General features: G+C 31.0%; 1 long non-coding RNA gene across 1 annotated transcript; it reads left to right on the forward strand.

Moving 5' to 3' along the window:
* Nucleotides 1-81: 81 nt before the first annotated feature.
* On the forward strand, nt 82-19,091 carry LOC123654605. The gene is made up of 2 exons (XR_006743255.1): nt 82-127; nt 18,523-19,091. It is a non-coding gene; the product is annotated as an uncharacterized LOC123654605 (long non-coding RNA).
* The last annotated feature ends 936 nt before the right edge of the window (nt 19,092-20,027 follow it).

The following is a 20,027-nucleotide window of genomic DNA, read 5'->3' on the forward strand; positions in this document are numbered from 1 at the left end:
TGTTGGCGGGGGCCGGAAAGCTCAACTGCCCGCCCCGGCTCGGAGATCACCGTGAAAGGTTACGCTCTTATAATACGAATAAGTATTGATAGTGTTAATATTAGAAGAGTACGTGTAGCTATTTCTTGTAAGTTATTATACATTTAACCTTCCCTTAATGATTACTGAGCGCTTAGTAGTCTTTCATTTTATTTATGCTGCTGTACTGTTTCATTTTTAAAATTAGAACAAAATGTATTAGTATTATTTCTTTAAATAATATAGAATCAAATTTTTCTATACTCATTTTTTTAATTTGGTTTTTTAAAAAAAACTGTGGATGTTTAAATTTTTTCCGTACTCATTATTACAGAAAAAAATTTGAACATAAACAAGTTGTACAATACAACTATTTACTGCTTTATGGAAAATCAGTGCCTTAATTTTTAGTCTCAAATACTTTAAAATCATTATTAAGAAGATGTGACAGTAGGGTATTATAAGTATTTTACTGTCTAAAGAATAATATATAAAAGGAAGAACGTAGAATCACAAAGTGCACCTTTATACAACCTTATACAAACATATTATATTTATCATATAGAAGCTATCTAATCGTGCGAGTGCGATCTCGTTAAGAAGACAAAATGCGCACACGACTCACGTAACTTGTTGTGTAAATAGAACATTGACAAACCTTAATTTGAAACCAACAGAATTATTGTAGTATTTTCTTAGACTTCTGCTTTTGCAAAATATGTATACGTGACCTAAATAATAATTTTGTTTGGTCGCAAACAAAAAACTCTACTTCAACATACACTGACAAATACTAAAATGTATCTACATTGTAGTACCTACTTGTTGACTAGATAACTATCTAGTTAAATACACATTATAAGCTATAACTCAAAAAGTACTCGTGAGATCTAAATCAAATCAATCAAGCACCAACTTTTAATTTAAAAAAAAAGCGGAATCATCAAAAGCGGTACACTCAGTAAAAAGTTACGAGGTACACATAAAAACAATAACAGACGAATTGAAATCATCCTCCTTTTTTGATGTCGGTTAAAAGAGTTGGAGGTTTTGTTACTCCAGATTTATTTATTTTTCTTGCTTTTAAATATATTAATAAGCGATTAATACTAGTTATTTAACAATTATTACGCATTTATATTTCGAAACTTCTTATTAAGTTCAACCAATGGAGGATATTTTAATGAATTATTCAAAATGTCATCGATCTAGGAATTAATGAGAAAAACATGATTTTTTCAGTTTCAAAAATTATATCTGTTTTTATTTTACGAATTTTGGCAATTTGCAAACTTAACCTAACATTACTACGTATACGTTTACAAGAAATACGTTAATAGTTACTAAGTTTTTCTAAAACAATTATACATATATTATGTATAAAGTTAAAGCTTCTCTCTTTACACTCCAAACGTGACAAAATAAACACTGTCATAAAGATCGTGAAAGGCTATTGTCTTTTCAAACGGTGAAAAATGATAAATTTACTTTAAAAGTAAAATCTAGTATAATTCGTTCTTATTTGAATTTCTCCAATTTATAGTCATCAAAAATATTTAACATAATAAAAATATTATAACAATAAGTAGTCATCGTCTTATAAACTTTACGATATAACTATGTCATGAATCACAACGTAGGATTAAAAGGTATCTGTACCCACACAACGTATCGCCTACTTCAAACACGTGTTGAATTCGTATAAATTCATTAAACAATTTTAATCGTTACTTTAGTAGAATTATACAAGTAAATTTTAGGAATATAAGCAATAAATGGCACATTAAATTTACCTGAAATAGAAGTACGTAATACGTACGTTAAATAGTTACATTAAAATAGTATAAAACTTTAGTACTGTCTTTATATAAACTCATTACATCATTATACAAAACTTTAACACTATAAACTTTCATCATCATCATCATTTCAGCCTATTACAGTCCACTGCTGGACATAGGTCTACACAACAAGTTCGCGCCAAAAATGGAGTGAACTCATGTGTTTTGCCCATAGTTACCATGCTGGGCAAGCGGGTTGATGACCGCAGGGCTAGCTTTGTCGCGCTGAAGACTATGAATTATGTAAAAATTATTATATGAGATACTTGTTCATCGTACCCGTGACTTTCAAAGTTCAGGAATTGTTTGTTTAAAATTTTAATTCTGACAATTTGTGAGATATAATTTAGCTTACGTGACAAATTATGAAGTATTTATATAATTTTCAAAATTAACTAAAAAAGACACACGCATTTTTATTCAAGATCTATGGAAAAAACTAGCGTAGCTTGAAGGTACATTAAATACATTTTTAATTAGTTAATACATATATATGGGTACATGTTATATTCTTTATGATACGTAAAAAATATAAAGGTATTATATTATATAAATAATTTATATAAATCATATATTTACTTTCACATAAATGTGGACAAAATTGTCATCAGTTAAGATGTTATGCTTAGGCATGTGCAGCTATTAATTTTAGTTGCATGTAAACGACTAGGGTTACTTTTGCTTCATTCGCGTGCGTTTATGTTACTGGTAACATGTAAATACATTAGTATTTGCTATCTTCTAATTTCACAACTTTTCCGCATTCACACTTTATCAATCCTAGCACCAGTGTATTTCGTAAATTTACATTTATATTTCTTTTTGTATCTCAATTTATTATTTTTTTTTAAAAACAACATCAAGATCAAACCGGTAAAAAAAGGGTTCAAGACCTTTCTTTTCATTAAAAACTTTTTACTAAGAATTATTTTTTGTATGAAAGATTTGCTACGATTCGTCAGAATAGGGCAAAATATAATTAAAAAAAAAAACAAAACATTTTTTTTTTTAACATATATACAAGCTTGTAAGCATATGAGACGCACGAATTAATAAACTTCCCTCTTTTATATTATGTAATAATTTATTTTATTTTACCAATATTGTAAATGCAATCACTAATAGTTTATTTTAAATATATAAAACCTATTTGTAATACATAAATATTATACACGTATATACATATATACATATGTACCTTGTTATCTAGATTTCACTAAAATATGTTAATTGATTTTTAAGTTATAACCATTCACTAAATTGACTTAATCCGCTGTTAGCTGAACACTTTTATCTAACAATGAGGTTAAACACATCTTATGTTCACTAATTGACTACATATTTCTTAATTCATTATAGGAACAACACGGCTTCTTAAACAACGATATAGTGAAGTTTAACCAAAAAGTTATTGTTCAGTTCGTTATAAAATAAATAAATTCTTAAAATAAAAGTAGCCTAAGTTACTTCTTATTTAATCAGTTATATGCCAGTGGAAGTTCCGCCAAAATCGGCCCAGCCGTTTCAGAGATTAGTCAGAACAAACAGACAGACAGACAAACAGACAAAAAATTGTGAAAAATGTTATTTTGGTGTATGTACCGTGTAGATATCCATCTGCACTTAGAAAAAGTGGTTATAAGACACTCCAATTTTATTTATTTGTATAGATGTAAAGCGTGATATCTACTATATGCGTATATTTTTATCCGAATACACTCGTGATCATAGCGCGTGAGATATTTCTGAAATATTGAAAACTCAAAATGAATAACAACAACAAACATGAGCATATATATTTTAATAAACTTAGGCTGCATTCCGAAATAATATGAAATCGATTATAGCTATCTCGTCGATATCGCCCGTTCCGAATTAAAATTAGTGTCAAATCACTGTTCAAATCGGAATGCACTTTTTAGCGCTTTGAGCATTGTTTGTTTTTTTTGTCAGTTTGACGTTTGTTGAGGTTAGTTTTTCGAAATTAAATTAATCCACAAATTCCACAATATACTACTAAACGTAGTTATTACTCTTTGCAATAATTAATGTTTTTAAGCGCACTTTGTATATATACAGTTATCAGGACAGTCTAGCAGGGAGTCCATTTCTACACAGGGGAGCAGTCGTAAGTAATAGGAAATAGTTAATTACTAGAAGTTAATAAATAAAATTTAATTAATAATAATAATTAATTAATAACATAAAAATAAATCAAAATAATTAATATTTAAAGTAAAAACATAAATAAATAATACATTGGAAAAAATAAACAGAAATAAATATCATAATAATTATGTTGAGTAACATATTTATAATATCAATTCACTTTTTTTTTGTTTAACAATTTTTTCAAGAATATACATTCGTGTTTTTTAAAAGAACCGGACCGAACCGGCTCATCAGGATGAGATGAGATTTCCTGATCTGGACCCGATCAGAAAATCTCATCTCATCCTGAACAGGTCCAGACCAATTGTCTGCGTTACATGCCTTATCTAGTCCTGATCAGGCATGCCTGATCCGGTCCTTCTAGGGAAGACGAAAAAATTTCTACTCGGGACACTGAGAGATGACTACGCACGCACAGGAAATGGAGGAAGAAGAAGAAACTCAATTACTTTTGTTATTAGAGGATTCCGACAGCGATTTTTGCCCACTAGAGGAGGAATTTTACTAATACACTTTTACATTGTTATTTAAAAGTGTATTAATTGTATTCTGTTTTGTGTACCAGTGAATAAATAAATAAATAAATATTCGGACGGCCAATATAGTCAAATATCCCGATATCAGTTAATTTTTACCTCTTTGCGCTTGTTCAACATCTTGTTCATTTAAACACAGTTGAATTATTCTCCATGTACCCTCATCGTGAACTGAAATAATATGCGTTGTTCTTGTTTCCATTTTTTGTTGTTGTTCAATTAGTTATTAGTCAGTAGACAACCGACAAGAAATGTCAAAAGTGACAGAAGACTCACAACGATTACGCCCGAGGCAAAATCATTGTAAGCGCAATATGGCGGATGTAATGACGTCAGCAGTGACGTCACGTGAGCATTCGATGGCACGCTCACGATAAAATGGAACGGTTCTGTGATCGCTGTAATCGATTTCATCGCATTTCGGAACGCAGGGTTAACTTCAACATTATATTTTTAAACAGTAGGTGGTATAGTAAATATTACACATTTACTATATATCAACTTAAGAATAAAACTTGAGTAGTCTTATCAAAAGTCAGTCAAGCCATCGTTGTGTTACGAGATCGTTAGAGTTGGAGAGAGGCTATAACAGCAGATGTTAACCGAACATTCGTACTAGCTTATATCATTATAATGGCCTCTCCTATATTTTGACTTCTTGTTTACGATACGAAATGTGTAATACATTACCTAGGTATACATAAAAACTTCTGTGTGAGTGTTGCATTCTTGCTCCTTGAGGCAATCGCAGAAACTTCAATCTCTTCTTATCCCTACTTACCAGTTAATAATGATGACCTCTGTCATTGGATATTAGAACGAATACCAATTATCAATCATGTGTGAAATAGTCTCAGTATCAGAAGATATCAGTAACAAAAGATTCACTTGAATATCATTTATTGAGCACAATGTCGTTGCGGTTTCAAATAGCCTAGACAGAATGAGAAATAATAATAATTACATCTGTCATACAAAACAAGGACTTTAAGTATGACATATCCTATATGGATGTGTGCTATTATATTACAGATTAACGAGTTATAATAAGTACATATATAATTCTGTTATTACTTGTTATAAAAGAAATAGAATTCTAAGTATTACTTTAGTCAAAATGATAGTTATGAGGGAAAAAAGTATGATATTATCATTGATTTGCTCATATAATTTCATCACCAATAAGCTTGCGGCTACGAATTAGTAATAATTCTGAATGTCGTTTATAAAAACTAATGAGTTACATAAAAATAACTACAATATAATATACATTCATTTCAATATGAATATACATTCATTTCAATGAATTATATGCTATTTCTATTATTATATTAAAGAGTGAATAAAAAACAAATACGTACAACGGACTGCGATAGGCTAAAGCGACGTGAACCGAAATACAACGTGATGCGTAAGTCTTACAGGTGTAAATATAATCATTTATAACATTTAACACCTGTTCATTGTTTCCTTTTGTATATACAGTAGAAGTTTGTAAGACATATGAAAAGGTTTGAGAGGATCTGCCTAAACTGAGTCGGTTTATCATTTTCACTATTTTCCAATAAAAAATATGTACTAAGACATACACGATGTATACGTGTACTAGTTTAAACATTACATAATATTGTTAATAATGAAATATAAATATTACATAATAAAAATATACTTACAAATATTAAAAAAAATACAAAAAAAAAACTTATACATATATCGTGTCGTTGAAATCTTTTGTATGAGGTTTTATAACAGAAATCCTAATATCATTCATTGTTAAATAATAACTTTAATTAAAAAAATAACTAAATTGTTAACAATATAATTGTACTACTAATTAGTGTATGGAGGTTTTTCCGTCTTCGTAATATTTTAATTAATATTCAAAACGAATTGCTCTTCCTATTCAATTAAAGTGAATACTTTTAATGCTTCTGTTTTAGTAGATGTTAATTAGATGATTATTTTGAAACAACTTTTTTCTTCTTTGACTTAGTTACGCTATAAATGTACATAGTATTTTAAACAAATTAGTGTTTTCTTAGTAGTAATATAATTAGCCTATGACCATATAAAAGGGTTTTATTTAGGCTAATCCCTTTTAAAATCTTCGAAGAAAATTTTTACCTTTCTAATCAGCAAGGCGAGATACGGTTTACTATATAAGGGTTGTTGAAGAAGTGATCTTTAATAAAAATAATATTTAAAACGTATTTAATTGTTCATAAAATAAAATTGAAACCTGTCTACAATAAAAAAGTGTGCTTTAGACCACACGACTGAAGTAAATCTTACGAAACATAACTCTCGCTTTCTCTCATTCTATCTTCACTAACGTATGTCTCCCTCTCAACTTCCGTTCGTCTCACCCGATCACACTTTTCGTAACGCTCTCGTCACGCATTCACCAGCTTACTTCCCAAGTCAAGCGCGTGTAAAGAAGTTTTACTTCAAAAAGTAAATTTAAAATTATGTACTTAGCTATTATCTACTGAATAAACATAACTATCACTACTACATAAGTCTTGTATATTTACATCATACTCGTACCCATTCCACTGTATAGAATTTATGTGCATAATCAATTACTATAGGTTTTAGTGCTTTATATTACGCGTTCTACGAGTATATACCTATCTGCAAACTAAATATTTTGTAAATATGAGTCGTTAATGGTCATAGATATAGTAAAAAAAAGTAGATAATGCGCGGCCTTTGTTGTTAGTGAAGCCACAAAACTCGGCTCCTTCAAGTAAATACACGCGCTCACGCACACATATGCGTCAAACTACGCTCATTTTCGTTAGTATGTCACGAGGCTTCATACAGTAACTTTGCTTATAAAATGCCGTCTTGTGTGATTAAATGGTGCAAAAACAAATCCAAAGTAAACAAAAAATCTGAAGGAATATCGTTTCACACGTAAGTACATATAAAACTTTAAATTTATTGTTATTCCAAAATAATATTGAGGTTATTCGGAACTTATAATTTCAATGTCACGAAATGATGTACCGTGGGAGTGTTGCCAGTAGTTCTTTTTTTCAATACCCCAAAATGTGGGTAAGTAAATTGTACGCAATCAGAAAAATAATTATGTAAAAAGTAGACATAGTTATTGTTTTTTTTCTCGTGTTATTTTATGTTACATAAATTGAAAATAAAAAAATCAAAATATATTTATGAATTATTAACTCGTTTGTTTTATGTTTTAACTTTTTACAATTTTTGAGTAAACTAGGTACCCATATTTTACTATCAAATTTCATGGTTTTAGGTTTCCAACGAATATTTTAATAAGAGGTGAATGGGTAGCGGCTGTAAGACTGAGAAAATGACCACGATTATGTTGGACATGCGCATAAAGTGAATTTAATACGATTAGTGATTGAAAAATATTTGAACATAAAACTACATCATATTAGTAAAATGCAAACAATGACGATGACTCTGAGTTCTAAACGACAAAAATTTAAAAAACTTATACAACATAAAGGATTCTAGGTTTAAGAAAAATAGTTAAAAAAGAACCGACTGCAAACTGAAAAGAGATAAACAGAGGGGATAGGAAGTGTCCATTCATACGATTATCTTACGAATATATTTTTTTATTATTCTACCGATTTTTTGTTTTATTTTTAGTAAATTTATTTAAAACTATAAACAGGTTTTTATTTTCACATACCAATTTTACCTATATTAAATTAATTGTTTAATAAAAATTTTAGGGACTTTTTTTAAAAGGTGTCAACACTTCACTCACTCACACATCTTTAAAAAAGTGGCTTCAGTTTTCTGTTCTAGGTGCGTTATCTACCTTTTTTTACTTGATCTATGTTAATGGTATAGTAATTAAAAATTATTTAATATTTTGTAGTATTTTGTATTAATAGATGTACTCTAATACCGTTAAAAATAATTATATAAAATACGACAATTGCAAACTTAATCCTACAAGATAAGTAGTAGTTTTAGCAACAAAACTTACATTTTGTTAATAATTACATGCAACTGTTGAACATTTTGTTATAAGTCTACAAATATTTAAGTTTTTAAACGATGACTCCGTGACTCATTGTGTAATCGTAACCTTGGTAAAGATATTTATTTTTTTAACTATCCAAATCTCCCCCGACCTTTCTGTGACGTCCTCCGTTTAAAATGTACCTTACAAGGTCATTGTGTCTAATAAGTACCGAGATTTTGGAAATACTTATAAATTAACTTTGGAAAGTTTGTTTACAAACATAATTATCAAATATACCATTTCCATTAGAAAAGAAAATATTATAAAAAAAAACAAAAAAAAACAAGATACTTCTGGCGAGTTACTACTAAAAAAATGTTTTTAAAAGCTTGTCTATGGTCCATAATTGCAATGCAAGCTTTTTAAGCATTGCGTATCAGAAAGTCTGACCTTTAAGAGGCAATGGCGTTTAGCTACTGCTAAGTTCGTGGTTTTCGATTCATCATTATTGGCCTTAGTCCGTCTATTGCAGACGATTTAGACAGTCTCAGACAGACACTGTGTCGCCTAGGACTCTACAGGAAAACGCAGAGTTGCCTAAGCTCTGCGTCACTGTCAACCTCACTGGCTAGGCTAGGCCCACAGGAACGACGAGTTCGATACGTGTGGAGCCAGTTCGGCTGCAGAACTCTTTCGCATTTTAGAGCTATGCCACGAATGCTTGACGGATACCTCATTCTGGGTTTCAAATGAAGCTTTCCTTCTCCATGACTATGATGATTTTGACCCAGGTTTATCCCTCGGTCGCCTTTTACGACCCCCGTGGGAAGAAAGGGGGTGGTGCTATTCTATTCGCCCGGCACCACACGGCATATTTTCGTATGATATAAGGGAAATTTATATAAATTGAAGTCGTTGTCCTTATAGTCTTAGGAAACGTATATAAGTTAAAACATTTTTATTTTTTCGCTAGAAAAATAAAAAAAATACTAATAATGAGTAATTTTTTCAGTCTTAGCCCTTGGTCTTAATTATGTACTATACTTTCTTTAGTCACAGTCTGGAAAAAACAAATATAGAATCACTGCAGCAAAAGGTTAAAAGATAAATATCTTTATTTATCCTTATTTTATTTTATTTTTTGTTTAATAATCAAAATGTAATTAATACTTATAAAGTAGAAACTTAGGCTACTTTTAATTTAGAATTTTTTTTATTTTATAACTCTGCGAACTGAATTTTTAGACGAAGTCGCGGGCACCGGTAGTTATATAATAAATATTGAGCACTTCTGTAATTGGTTACTAGAAAAAGAGTACACGAACTGCGCGATATTTGTTTAGATGGAGTTTATTAAGGACCGGCCCTTTTTATCTCCTGATTTGATATAATATACTAGATCGTTCAATAAGTCCCGAGACTAACCTGGAAATGGCGCATATATTAAAAACTCTTTTGATTATTAAAAAGTACTGGCTATCAATACAAGAATATGTGTCAAATTTTTAAAAATGGAACAATAAAATTATTGATTTTGAAACATTTAAGTGACGCTACGGTTGTAATTTCGATACAATGGAAAAAAACGAGTTTCGCGTGTTGATAAAACATTGTTTTTTAATGGGAAAAAATACCGTTGAAGCACAGCAATGGCTTATAAAATGTTATGCAGGATCAGCTCCCTCTAAAGCAACCATTTGTCGGTGGTATGCCGACTTCAAACGCGGTCGCATGGACACCAATGATGGGGAACGCTCAGGTCGTCCAAATGAAGCAGTGACTCAACAAAATATTAACCAAGTCCTCAAAATCGTATTGGAAGATCGGAAGGTAAAAGTGCGAGAGATAGCCGAGATAGTGAAGATTTCAGCTGGTAGTGTTTTCACTATTTTACATAAAAATTTGGCCATGAAAAAGCTTTTTTCTAAGTGGGTGCCGCGTTTGCTTACAACTAATCAAAAGGAACAACGTATCAATGATTCAGAGCGATGATTGGCGCTGATGAATCATAATAAAAAGGATTTTTTACGTCGGTATGTAACAATGGATGAAACCTGGATATACCATTTCACTCCGGAATCCAATCGGCAGGCAGCGGAGTGGAGAGCGGCTAATGAAAGCCGCCCGAAGCGTCCAAAGACTCAGAAATCGGCCGGTAAGGTTATGGCGTCTATATTTTGGAATGCGCATGGAATACTTTTCATCGACTACCTTGAAAAGGGGCAAAATATAAATAGTGACTATTACATGTGCTTATTGGAGCGATTGAAGTACGAAATTGCGGATAAACGGCCTCACATGAACAAAAAGAAAGTGGTGTTTCACCAGGACAACGCGCCTTGTCACAAGTCCGTGAGAACGATGGCTAAAATTAACGAATTGGGCTTCGAATTGCTTCCTCATCCCCCTTATTCGCCAGACTTGGCCCCCAGCGATTACTGGCTGTTTGCAGACCTCAAAAAAATGCTTCAGGGTAAGAAATTTGACTCAAATAGTGAAGTTATCGCAGCAACGGAGGCTTATTTTGAAGCCAAAGACAAATCGTTCTACACACATGGGATAGAAAAGTTAGAAAAGCGTTGGAGGGACTGTATCGAGGAGACTATGTTGATGAATAAAAATTAATTTTATAAAAAAGACCTTTTTTTAGTACTTTGTCTCGGGACTTATTGAACCACGTGTTATAGCTATGAAATAACAAAATTGAATCAAAGTAATTGTTTCCCATTATTATATTACAAATATTGCAAATCGTAATATTTATTTTAAATATACGCTTTACGCTTCAGCCTGTAATATCCCACTACTGGGCATAGGCCTCTGTCCCCATGTAGGAGAAGGATCAGAGCTTAATCCACCACGCTGCTATACGGGTTGGCGGATATATTCCCTACTATGAGTAACGATCGCTATCAGGTGTACATGATAACAACCGGGACCGACGGTTGACGTGCTCTCCGAGGTACGGTGGGGAGACCCACAAGGACTGCACAAACACCCAGACCACGGCAAACACCTGTACGGCCGATACAAAAGTTTGTCATGTGCGGGGATCGAACTCGCAACCACCAGCGCAACAGGTATAATCCATAGCTGTGACCGTTGCGCCAACGCGGCGTCTATTTTAAATATATATTACTACAATGTTTATTTAAGGCTAACGAAGAAACACCAAAAATTTGTCAATTTCGTTAGTTCTTGGAGTACTCATTGGTGGTGGTGAATTGCAAAGCGACGACGAAGGTGGGTTTTTGTTATTTTGTTTGGCAATTCTAATGTCAAAGGTTATTCGTTAGTAAAGCCTTTAATTTAACGATTTCGAAACGATGGAGAGATCAGTACACATACAATTGATATTTTGAAATAGTTTTAGTCACATTATATAACATAAAAAATTTAAATATACCTAATATTAAATTATGTAATAAATTGAAGACATTAATTACTTTATACGGTTTTTAAGCAAGGTGATACCATCGCTAGTGTTGTTATCTCGGGTCATCAAACAGTATATGTATATGTATGTATATATGTCTTGACCGCTATTTCATTGCTCATTATAATTTCGTTACATAACTGGTGTACTAACAATAAGTATTACAGAGTATATTAGAGATTAGCTGTGCCCGCGACTCTGTCCGCGTTGAATTTAACAAAAAAGTTATTGCTCAGCTCGCAGTGTTATAAAATAAATAAATTTCTAAAATAAAAGTAGCCTAAGTTACCCCTACTATATCAGTTATCTGCCAGTGAAAGTCCCGTCAAAATCAGTCCAGCCGATCAGATCAGAGATTAGCCGGAACAAATAAACAGACAGACAGGCAAAAATTGTAAAAGGTGTTATTTTGGTATATGTACTGTGTATACATCCATATGCATTTAGTAAAAAGCGGTTATTTTGATATTACAAACAGACACTCCAATTTTATTTATTTGTATAGAAACGTTACCGATTGCGTGAGTGTATATATAATATAATGTCATATTTCTAGAACTAAAGAAAAACCCTTGATATTGCACTTTTTTCCATATTAATCTTATGTAATTTTAAAAGAATAAAGGCAGTAGTATAGTGACGATGGTCGGTTTTCAACAAATTAACATTTAATTTCTATTTTAGTGCTAAGAGCGTTCACGCAAGCCGCTACAATACCCACAGTTCACCTTCTACTTAATTGTAATATTGCTATTGTATGTTTTGCTACTACCTACCTTTGTGCCGTCGCGGCCTCGCTTTGACCTTTAGCTGAGGATGCTCACATTCCATGCGGGTGAAGATTTCTCAACCTTACGTTCTTTGGTGACTTATACCATTACGTTTTTTTCTCACATTTACTAATGTTATCATGTATCTAATAATATTATATGTCAAGTTAACGAAAGATGAAACGAACTCGTCGGTTTTCGTTAATAATTGCTTATTTATTCATACGTTCAGCAGAATTAAAAACTAGTTATATCTTTACAATTTAAACAGCTTCCGAAAATTATACAACTAAGTAGGAGATATCTACTTTACATTTTGTCGTTTGACTTTGTAGAGTATATTTTAAGTTATTTTTTTCCTTTTTATAAAAGTAAAATTTAATAACAAATATATATAATTTAATACGTTTCATTAAGTCAATTTTCTTAATTATTATACTTAGTAATGATTATAGGCAAATAAGTTTAACATTGAAGATGCTACATTTATCTTACCGCAAATATACTTTCCATTCCTGCTCGATAATAATCACATATGAAAGTTGTCAGAGTAACAAAAACAATTAAACAAAGGTCGTGTTTTGCAACACAATTTGTACTCCGATACATATCATCGCCTGATTCCCACAGCTTACGAGTAATTTGAGTACAATAATTGAGAATAACATTAATCATATTTTTAGTATTAATTGTAGCATCCGACGGCTGTTTTATTCCATCGCTCATGTGTAAACACAAGGCTGACCCTCTCTTCGGTATACACACAATCTGTTTTTAGAAACATTTTTCATTATATTTAATGAATATTGCTTAGGTCGTATGCATATCTATAAAAAAAGATTATATCTATTTTAATGAGTATATAATTACACTAACGTCGTCTGGGGTATTTTTTTTTTGTTTAAATGTGCTAATATCGAGGTCTACTTAACCGATATCTAAATTTTTTCCCTTCAAAAATCGACATACTAGATAATGGTCTAATTTTTTTTATAATAACTCACGGTAAAATTTATTGAAGTGTCAAAATAAACTTAGACACATACTCACGTAACTAATTGTGTTTGCTCGTAAACGAAAAAAAAACTGACTTCAATTACATCGTCAAGTAATACAACGTACCTGAACGTAAAAATAGTCAATTAAATACGCGTCATCAAAGATTACTTAAAAAGCGTGACCACATGATAAACACCAGCTTTCGACTAAATTAAAAATCATCAAAATCGGTACACTCAGTAAAAAGTTATGCGGTATAATACAATGTAGGTCGAAGAAAAAATAGTCAAGTAAAAACGCATATAAGTCGAAAAGTAGTTGTTAAATCTCAAATAAATTTAAATGGGACCAAATGACATGCACCACCTTTCGATTTTTTTTTTATCGAAATCAGTCCCACCCAGTCAAAAGTTTTGAAGTAACATACATTTTAAAAAAATACAATCGAATTGAGAACCTCCTCCTTTTTTTGGAATTGGTTAACTAGTCAAAGATAATGACGTTTTTCTTGGTCATCAAAATAAATTTGAATTAAATAATAACTAGTCACAAAGAAATTGATTGTGTACAAGATATTATAATATACTAATATTTTTATTTTATTATCTTTGAAGATTAGTATATACAAATATGTTATAATGTAAAATCCTAAGTTGATATCGTAAATAATTTTACAAATACACTTAAAAAAATGATGTAGGTATTAAAAAATTTCATATTCCATCTCAAATTTTCATTCTACTATAATTAACTTACTATAAAAGGCATTGTACAGTATTTTATGAGGACAAAAAATGTTTAATTTGATTATCTTTCTATTCTCTTAGTAACAATGTGCTTTGTTAATGCTCGTTTACACATAGAATAAGTATTTATGTGCGACTATTCACTTAAAATCCACGTAACACGTATATTGTACTTCTTAAGTGATGTGGAACGTATTGATAGCTTTATAAAATTTGTATGTAAGAACGTGAGAATTTCTGGACTTTGTGTCTGCTAGGAATTATTTGTTAAAAAGTCATTTAACCCGGGTATATATTAAAAAATATGATGCTAAAAACAGCTTCAAAACAGAACTTCACAAGTCGGCTAGCCAAAATAATATTGGAATTAAATGTTGTAACTGTTTGGTAGACTATAAAACATAATAATATTCCTATATTATTTTTGAATTTTTAAGTGAAACAAAAGGAAGGTAAAACAATAAATTATCGTTACCAATCGATTATCTTATGATTACTGTATACAAATTCAAAACGTGCAGATTCAAATCGTGATACGTTGATATACCAAAATATGTTTAATGCTCGTGGCTTGGTCCATGCTATGTTTATAAAAAAACGAAGATAGAAAGAGTCAATAATATTACAAAAAAGTGTTACTTAAATCTTAGTTGTAAGCTTTTATAGCTAAGCGACGTCTTCCTACTTGCCAAGTTCTTACGCAAGTAACTTGCAGTCGAAACAAGTTAGTCATTAACACACGCGGAACATGCACAAAAGTGTAAACCAACGTTGTGACACCACAGTAAATTATAAATGCATTAACTTAAAACGTAATATATGTAAATGGGAAAATTACACTATTTATCGCTCCTCAAAAATAAATAATTTTAGTCGTTAATTTTCAATAACTATTATTTAAGTTAAGTAACATGAGCACTTACGTCTTATCAAATTACGTACCACAGGACAAAGGAAAAAAAGCTAGTCAACTCAAGTACGTAATTATTTATTATAGTGACAGTTAAAACTTATAATTCTAAAATATACGTGTCTTTGATTAAATTTTTCTTTAATGTTGAGCCAAAACCTTTTTTAAAGAAACCAAAATAAAAATATTCCTGTCAATTGGTTGATAATCTTATATAAATCTTGGTCCATTGGTATTAGTAATCTTCAGATCAAGAAACAAAGGTGATAAATGAGGCTTTATTTCAAAGAATGCTCAAAGCTTCGGAAACATTGATACCATAACCATATTGGCATCCATAACGCTATTTTCCAAGCGATGTTTATAATGGCCGTGAACCAAATGTTCTTCACGCTACGCGAATTCTGCGGACGAAGGTATCTCGAAGGTATCTGAATTGGTGCAACGATTCCTCAATAACCTCTTGTGATCTATTGTTATTTATTCATTAGTGACGAAATTAAAACCATATGTTACATGTAGATTCTTACCTATTTATATGAAATGTACAGTTCAAAAGAAGACAGTAGGTTATTCTTCTTTAATTTAGTTTTATTTGAAATAGGTACATTATAAATACAAAATACATGTTATATGACAATTAAAAAACGATATTTAACTCATATAGAAACATAAACAGTACATTTCTTTAAAATCTTACCGGACGCATTTAATACTGCGGTTTGACTATCGGCCCAATATTCAATCTAAAGATAGAGATAGGTAGTTATCATCGACTGCTAATAACTAACTATCTATCCTTTGTAGTTGTCCCAATAATTCGCATAGGGGACTACTATCTCCAGTTAGCTGTAGATAGACCGGCTACCTGAGCTCTTCCTTACATTCCAGTATACGTAGCGTCACAGACGGCCTCAGTTATGTTACACAGATGTTTTGTAGTATTTAAATTTGTCATACAAATTTTATTCATATTAAAGTAATCTTGTTTTATAAAAATATGGACAAATTAATTTTTACATAGACTTTTTAATTTATAATAAATGATATTATTTTAATATGGAATCCATGGTAAATCTAGTAACGGAACGTTTTAACACGACACGAAAAGACGCTACGACGCCATTACGCTTTATTGAATCGTCGTTTCGTTTGTATATTTTGTTTTTTTTTACAAATCAAAATTCAAATTATACAAATCATTGCAAATTATACAATCATTCACCAAATTTTTTGTTTTATTCACAAGATGAGTAAAGTAAGTATTATTTCACAAGAAACTTATTATTTTTATTCAATTAACTGTTGCAAAAGAGCAATATCACTTGAACTGCTACTTGAACTTGAGTCTGCCATTATTTTTCACTCGAAATTAATTTTATTTTAAACAAAGAAAACACTTTTTCAATTAATAAATCTTAGTTATCCTCCGAAAACTATAGATCGGATATTGTTGTTACTAAAGATAACCAACGCTACTGACAGATAGAACTCTATTATTATTGGGACGCTTACACTGTCATTTTCATACGAACTGTTATCTCTGGTAAGCTATCCTCCCTCTCGTCGATAGACAGCTTTGAAGGATAGGATTGCCTATCGTCGACAAGTTTATTGGGTCAGTAAAATGAATGATAGATAGATATTTCTGTCTCTAGTAGGACATAACCAGAGATAGATTGAATATTGGGTTCGGCCGTAAAAGACAAATGCTAATAATGTTTTACTCTAAGACGCGAACATTTAAAGATAAAATCCACTTTGAACGCAGGCGATTTCTCAATAATTTAGATTAAAACCGCGAACAATTATTGTGTGTACCCGCTAAAAGTTTCCCATAGCATTCATTGTTTTGGAATGAATATGTGCACCACTTGTGTAAAAAAGTTGTTTGTCGCAGTTTTGCAATTTGTTACTGCAGAAATATAGTCGTTGGTCGCAATCTACGACAATATTATGAACAATTTTAACGAAAATAGCTCAGATATTCGCAAATTGTCTGTAATCATAACTATTCACAATCAAAAGCGCGACAAATGTCATCCGTGTCAATGCCGGTAGAGCCTTCATTATAAAATCCACAACGATAGTCTTAATTAAGGAATTATGGCAAACTCTGAATGCATTTGCAATTGCAACTGACACACAGTACACGGAATTTCTCAGTCTAAATTAAGTGACATTGGCATTACATTAAAAACATACTTTTTATTTAATAATACATTATTTTATACGAATATAATATGGTATATTCAATTATATTCTAAACTTGACAGATAAATTTATTACTTTATTACATCTTTGAAATAAAAAAGTAACCTTTAACCTACTGTATCCCAATTTTCAATTGTGTAACGCCTATTGATAAACGTGTTATTATTTGAAGCATGGAGGCGGATCATTCACGGCAGGGGTGAAACTAATCTTATAATAGTTTGAATATGCCTCTGACGATTTACGTGAGAACTTCTTTGGGAACAAAACGCACTCAGATTAAACAATGTCACCTAGCTTATTTGAATTTAGTAATCTTTCGTTTATTTCAGGTTAAACAATGAAATAATACCTACATACAGTTTTAGCTTAGATAATTTCAAACATGAATTAAAGTAATAATATATATATATATATATATATATATATATATATATATATATATACCTACGTAAATTTTGTAAAAATAAGAAATTTATTGGAGGGATATGTTATCAAATGATATTAATAAAACAACAGTAGAATATAGACTATAGATACAATACACTTCCGAAATCAATATAGACAATCAGAGAATATAAACATAAAAAGCAAACTAGGATTGTTACTTCGGTAAATTTATAACAGCTACTTAGTATTATTATATTTTAAAAACTAATTTGTTCGGTTAGTATCTTTTTATTGTAGGTTTCATGGTCACTTACCCGTAGGCACTGTACGTACATTTTTGATTAAATTGATTGTACATTGTTTCAATTCGTTTTTGTCTAGCACGTTCCGTTTTAAGGTTATATTACACGTTTTAACAAAAATCAGTAAGGGTACAAAAGTATCATAGCCCTATGAGTACAAAAGTAATTTTTGTCTCCGTAATGATTGAATTACCTACATAATATTTGTGTCTTTACTTCAACAGAATGCCAAGACAACGCGTAAGAACTACTGCACGAGAAACTACTGACTACTATTACTACTACCGATTCTCTGTTAGCTAACTCAATTTTTGATCAAAGATCCAAATCACCAGTGTCAGGAACTAGCGGGCTACAACGAGCAAATTCTGCCTAGCCATTTCATTTCACACCTAAAGATCTTAGACCTTTACCACAAGCGGGTCTGAGGAGTGAAACAAATAAAGGTCGTAAAAAACGTAAGACTGCAATACTGACGGTTACGCCTGAAAAAAACTGAATTGGACAAGATTATCAACAACGAAAGAAAGCCTAGAAAACGGTACTGCAAACCGATACTGGAGAAGGTAAGAGGGAATTGTTATCTCCAAAAGGAAAGAGAAAAGGAAAAAAGAAAAAGAAGGTACCCAAAGACAAGGAAAATAAATCTGACAACGACGATTGCTTCTGTGTCGTCTGTTCAGAAACTTTTAGCAATAGTCGACCAAATGACATAATTTTTGAACATTTAAAATGCCGAAGTTTGTTTGTGTTATGAAGAAAAAAGCTTTAAATAAATAATTTGTTAATCTTATATGTTTTCATTAGCAACCCCTTCTTCTTGTTACTTTCGATCAACAACGTGTTACTTTCGGACTGCCTACGTGGTCGGAAGTAACATCTGACATTTTTTTAACCCTGTTATTCACATAAAACGCACCATAGTAAAATAAATCGAGTTACCGGCGTAAATAAAATGAAGTGAATTTATATGTGGTTATATTCTTTTTATGACAATAATAACACCCCGCCAGAAATCAAGGTAAAAGTACAGTGTTATTTTTGTACCCGGTTACTTGATAAAATCGAAATAGAGCTGTAGATACTAAACACGAATTTTATTATAGATTACAGTTTACACGTTACGATTACGGTTACACATTCAAAAATATTTACTTTTGTTCTGAGTCATACACATATTCTACTATGTATGTCAAAAATCTCATGTTAGATTATGTAACTGTGAAAAGCTTTTTTAAAGGATTAATTTATAGTTAAACTAGCTGACCCGGCAAACGTTGTTTTGCCATTAAACTATCTACTATAAGTGTGATTATTAAGCGGGGATTTACTTAATAGAATTTTTTTTAATTCTAAGTCATGACATAATAAAAATAAAAATCTTGCAAAAAAATTAAAGTTTATGATTAACAAATAAAATATAGGTGTTGATCGTAGATGGTTGAAAATTTAGGGTTGTGTGTATTTTTTATTGTTGTATCATAAAAAAAAAAAAAATTATCTAAAAATTAAAAAAACTTTACGGGTGGGCTACCCCCACATTTAGGGCGATGAAAAATAGATGTTGTTCGATTCTCAGACCTACCCAATATGCACACAAAATTTCATGAGCATCGGTCAAGCCGTTTCGGAGGAGTTTAACTACAAACACCGCGACACAAGAATTTTATATATTAGATATTCTAATTAATTTTGAAGATTTACTTCTTAAAAATGAATGTGTACCTAC

Source organism: Melitaea cinxia, chromosome 6 (assembly GCF_905220565.1).
Source record: "Melitaea cinxia chromosome 6, ilMelCinx1.1, whole genome shotgun sequence".
Classification (NCBI taxonomy): domain Eukaryota; kingdom Metazoa; phylum Arthropoda; class Insecta; order Lepidoptera; family Nymphalidae; genus Melitaea; species Melitaea cinxia.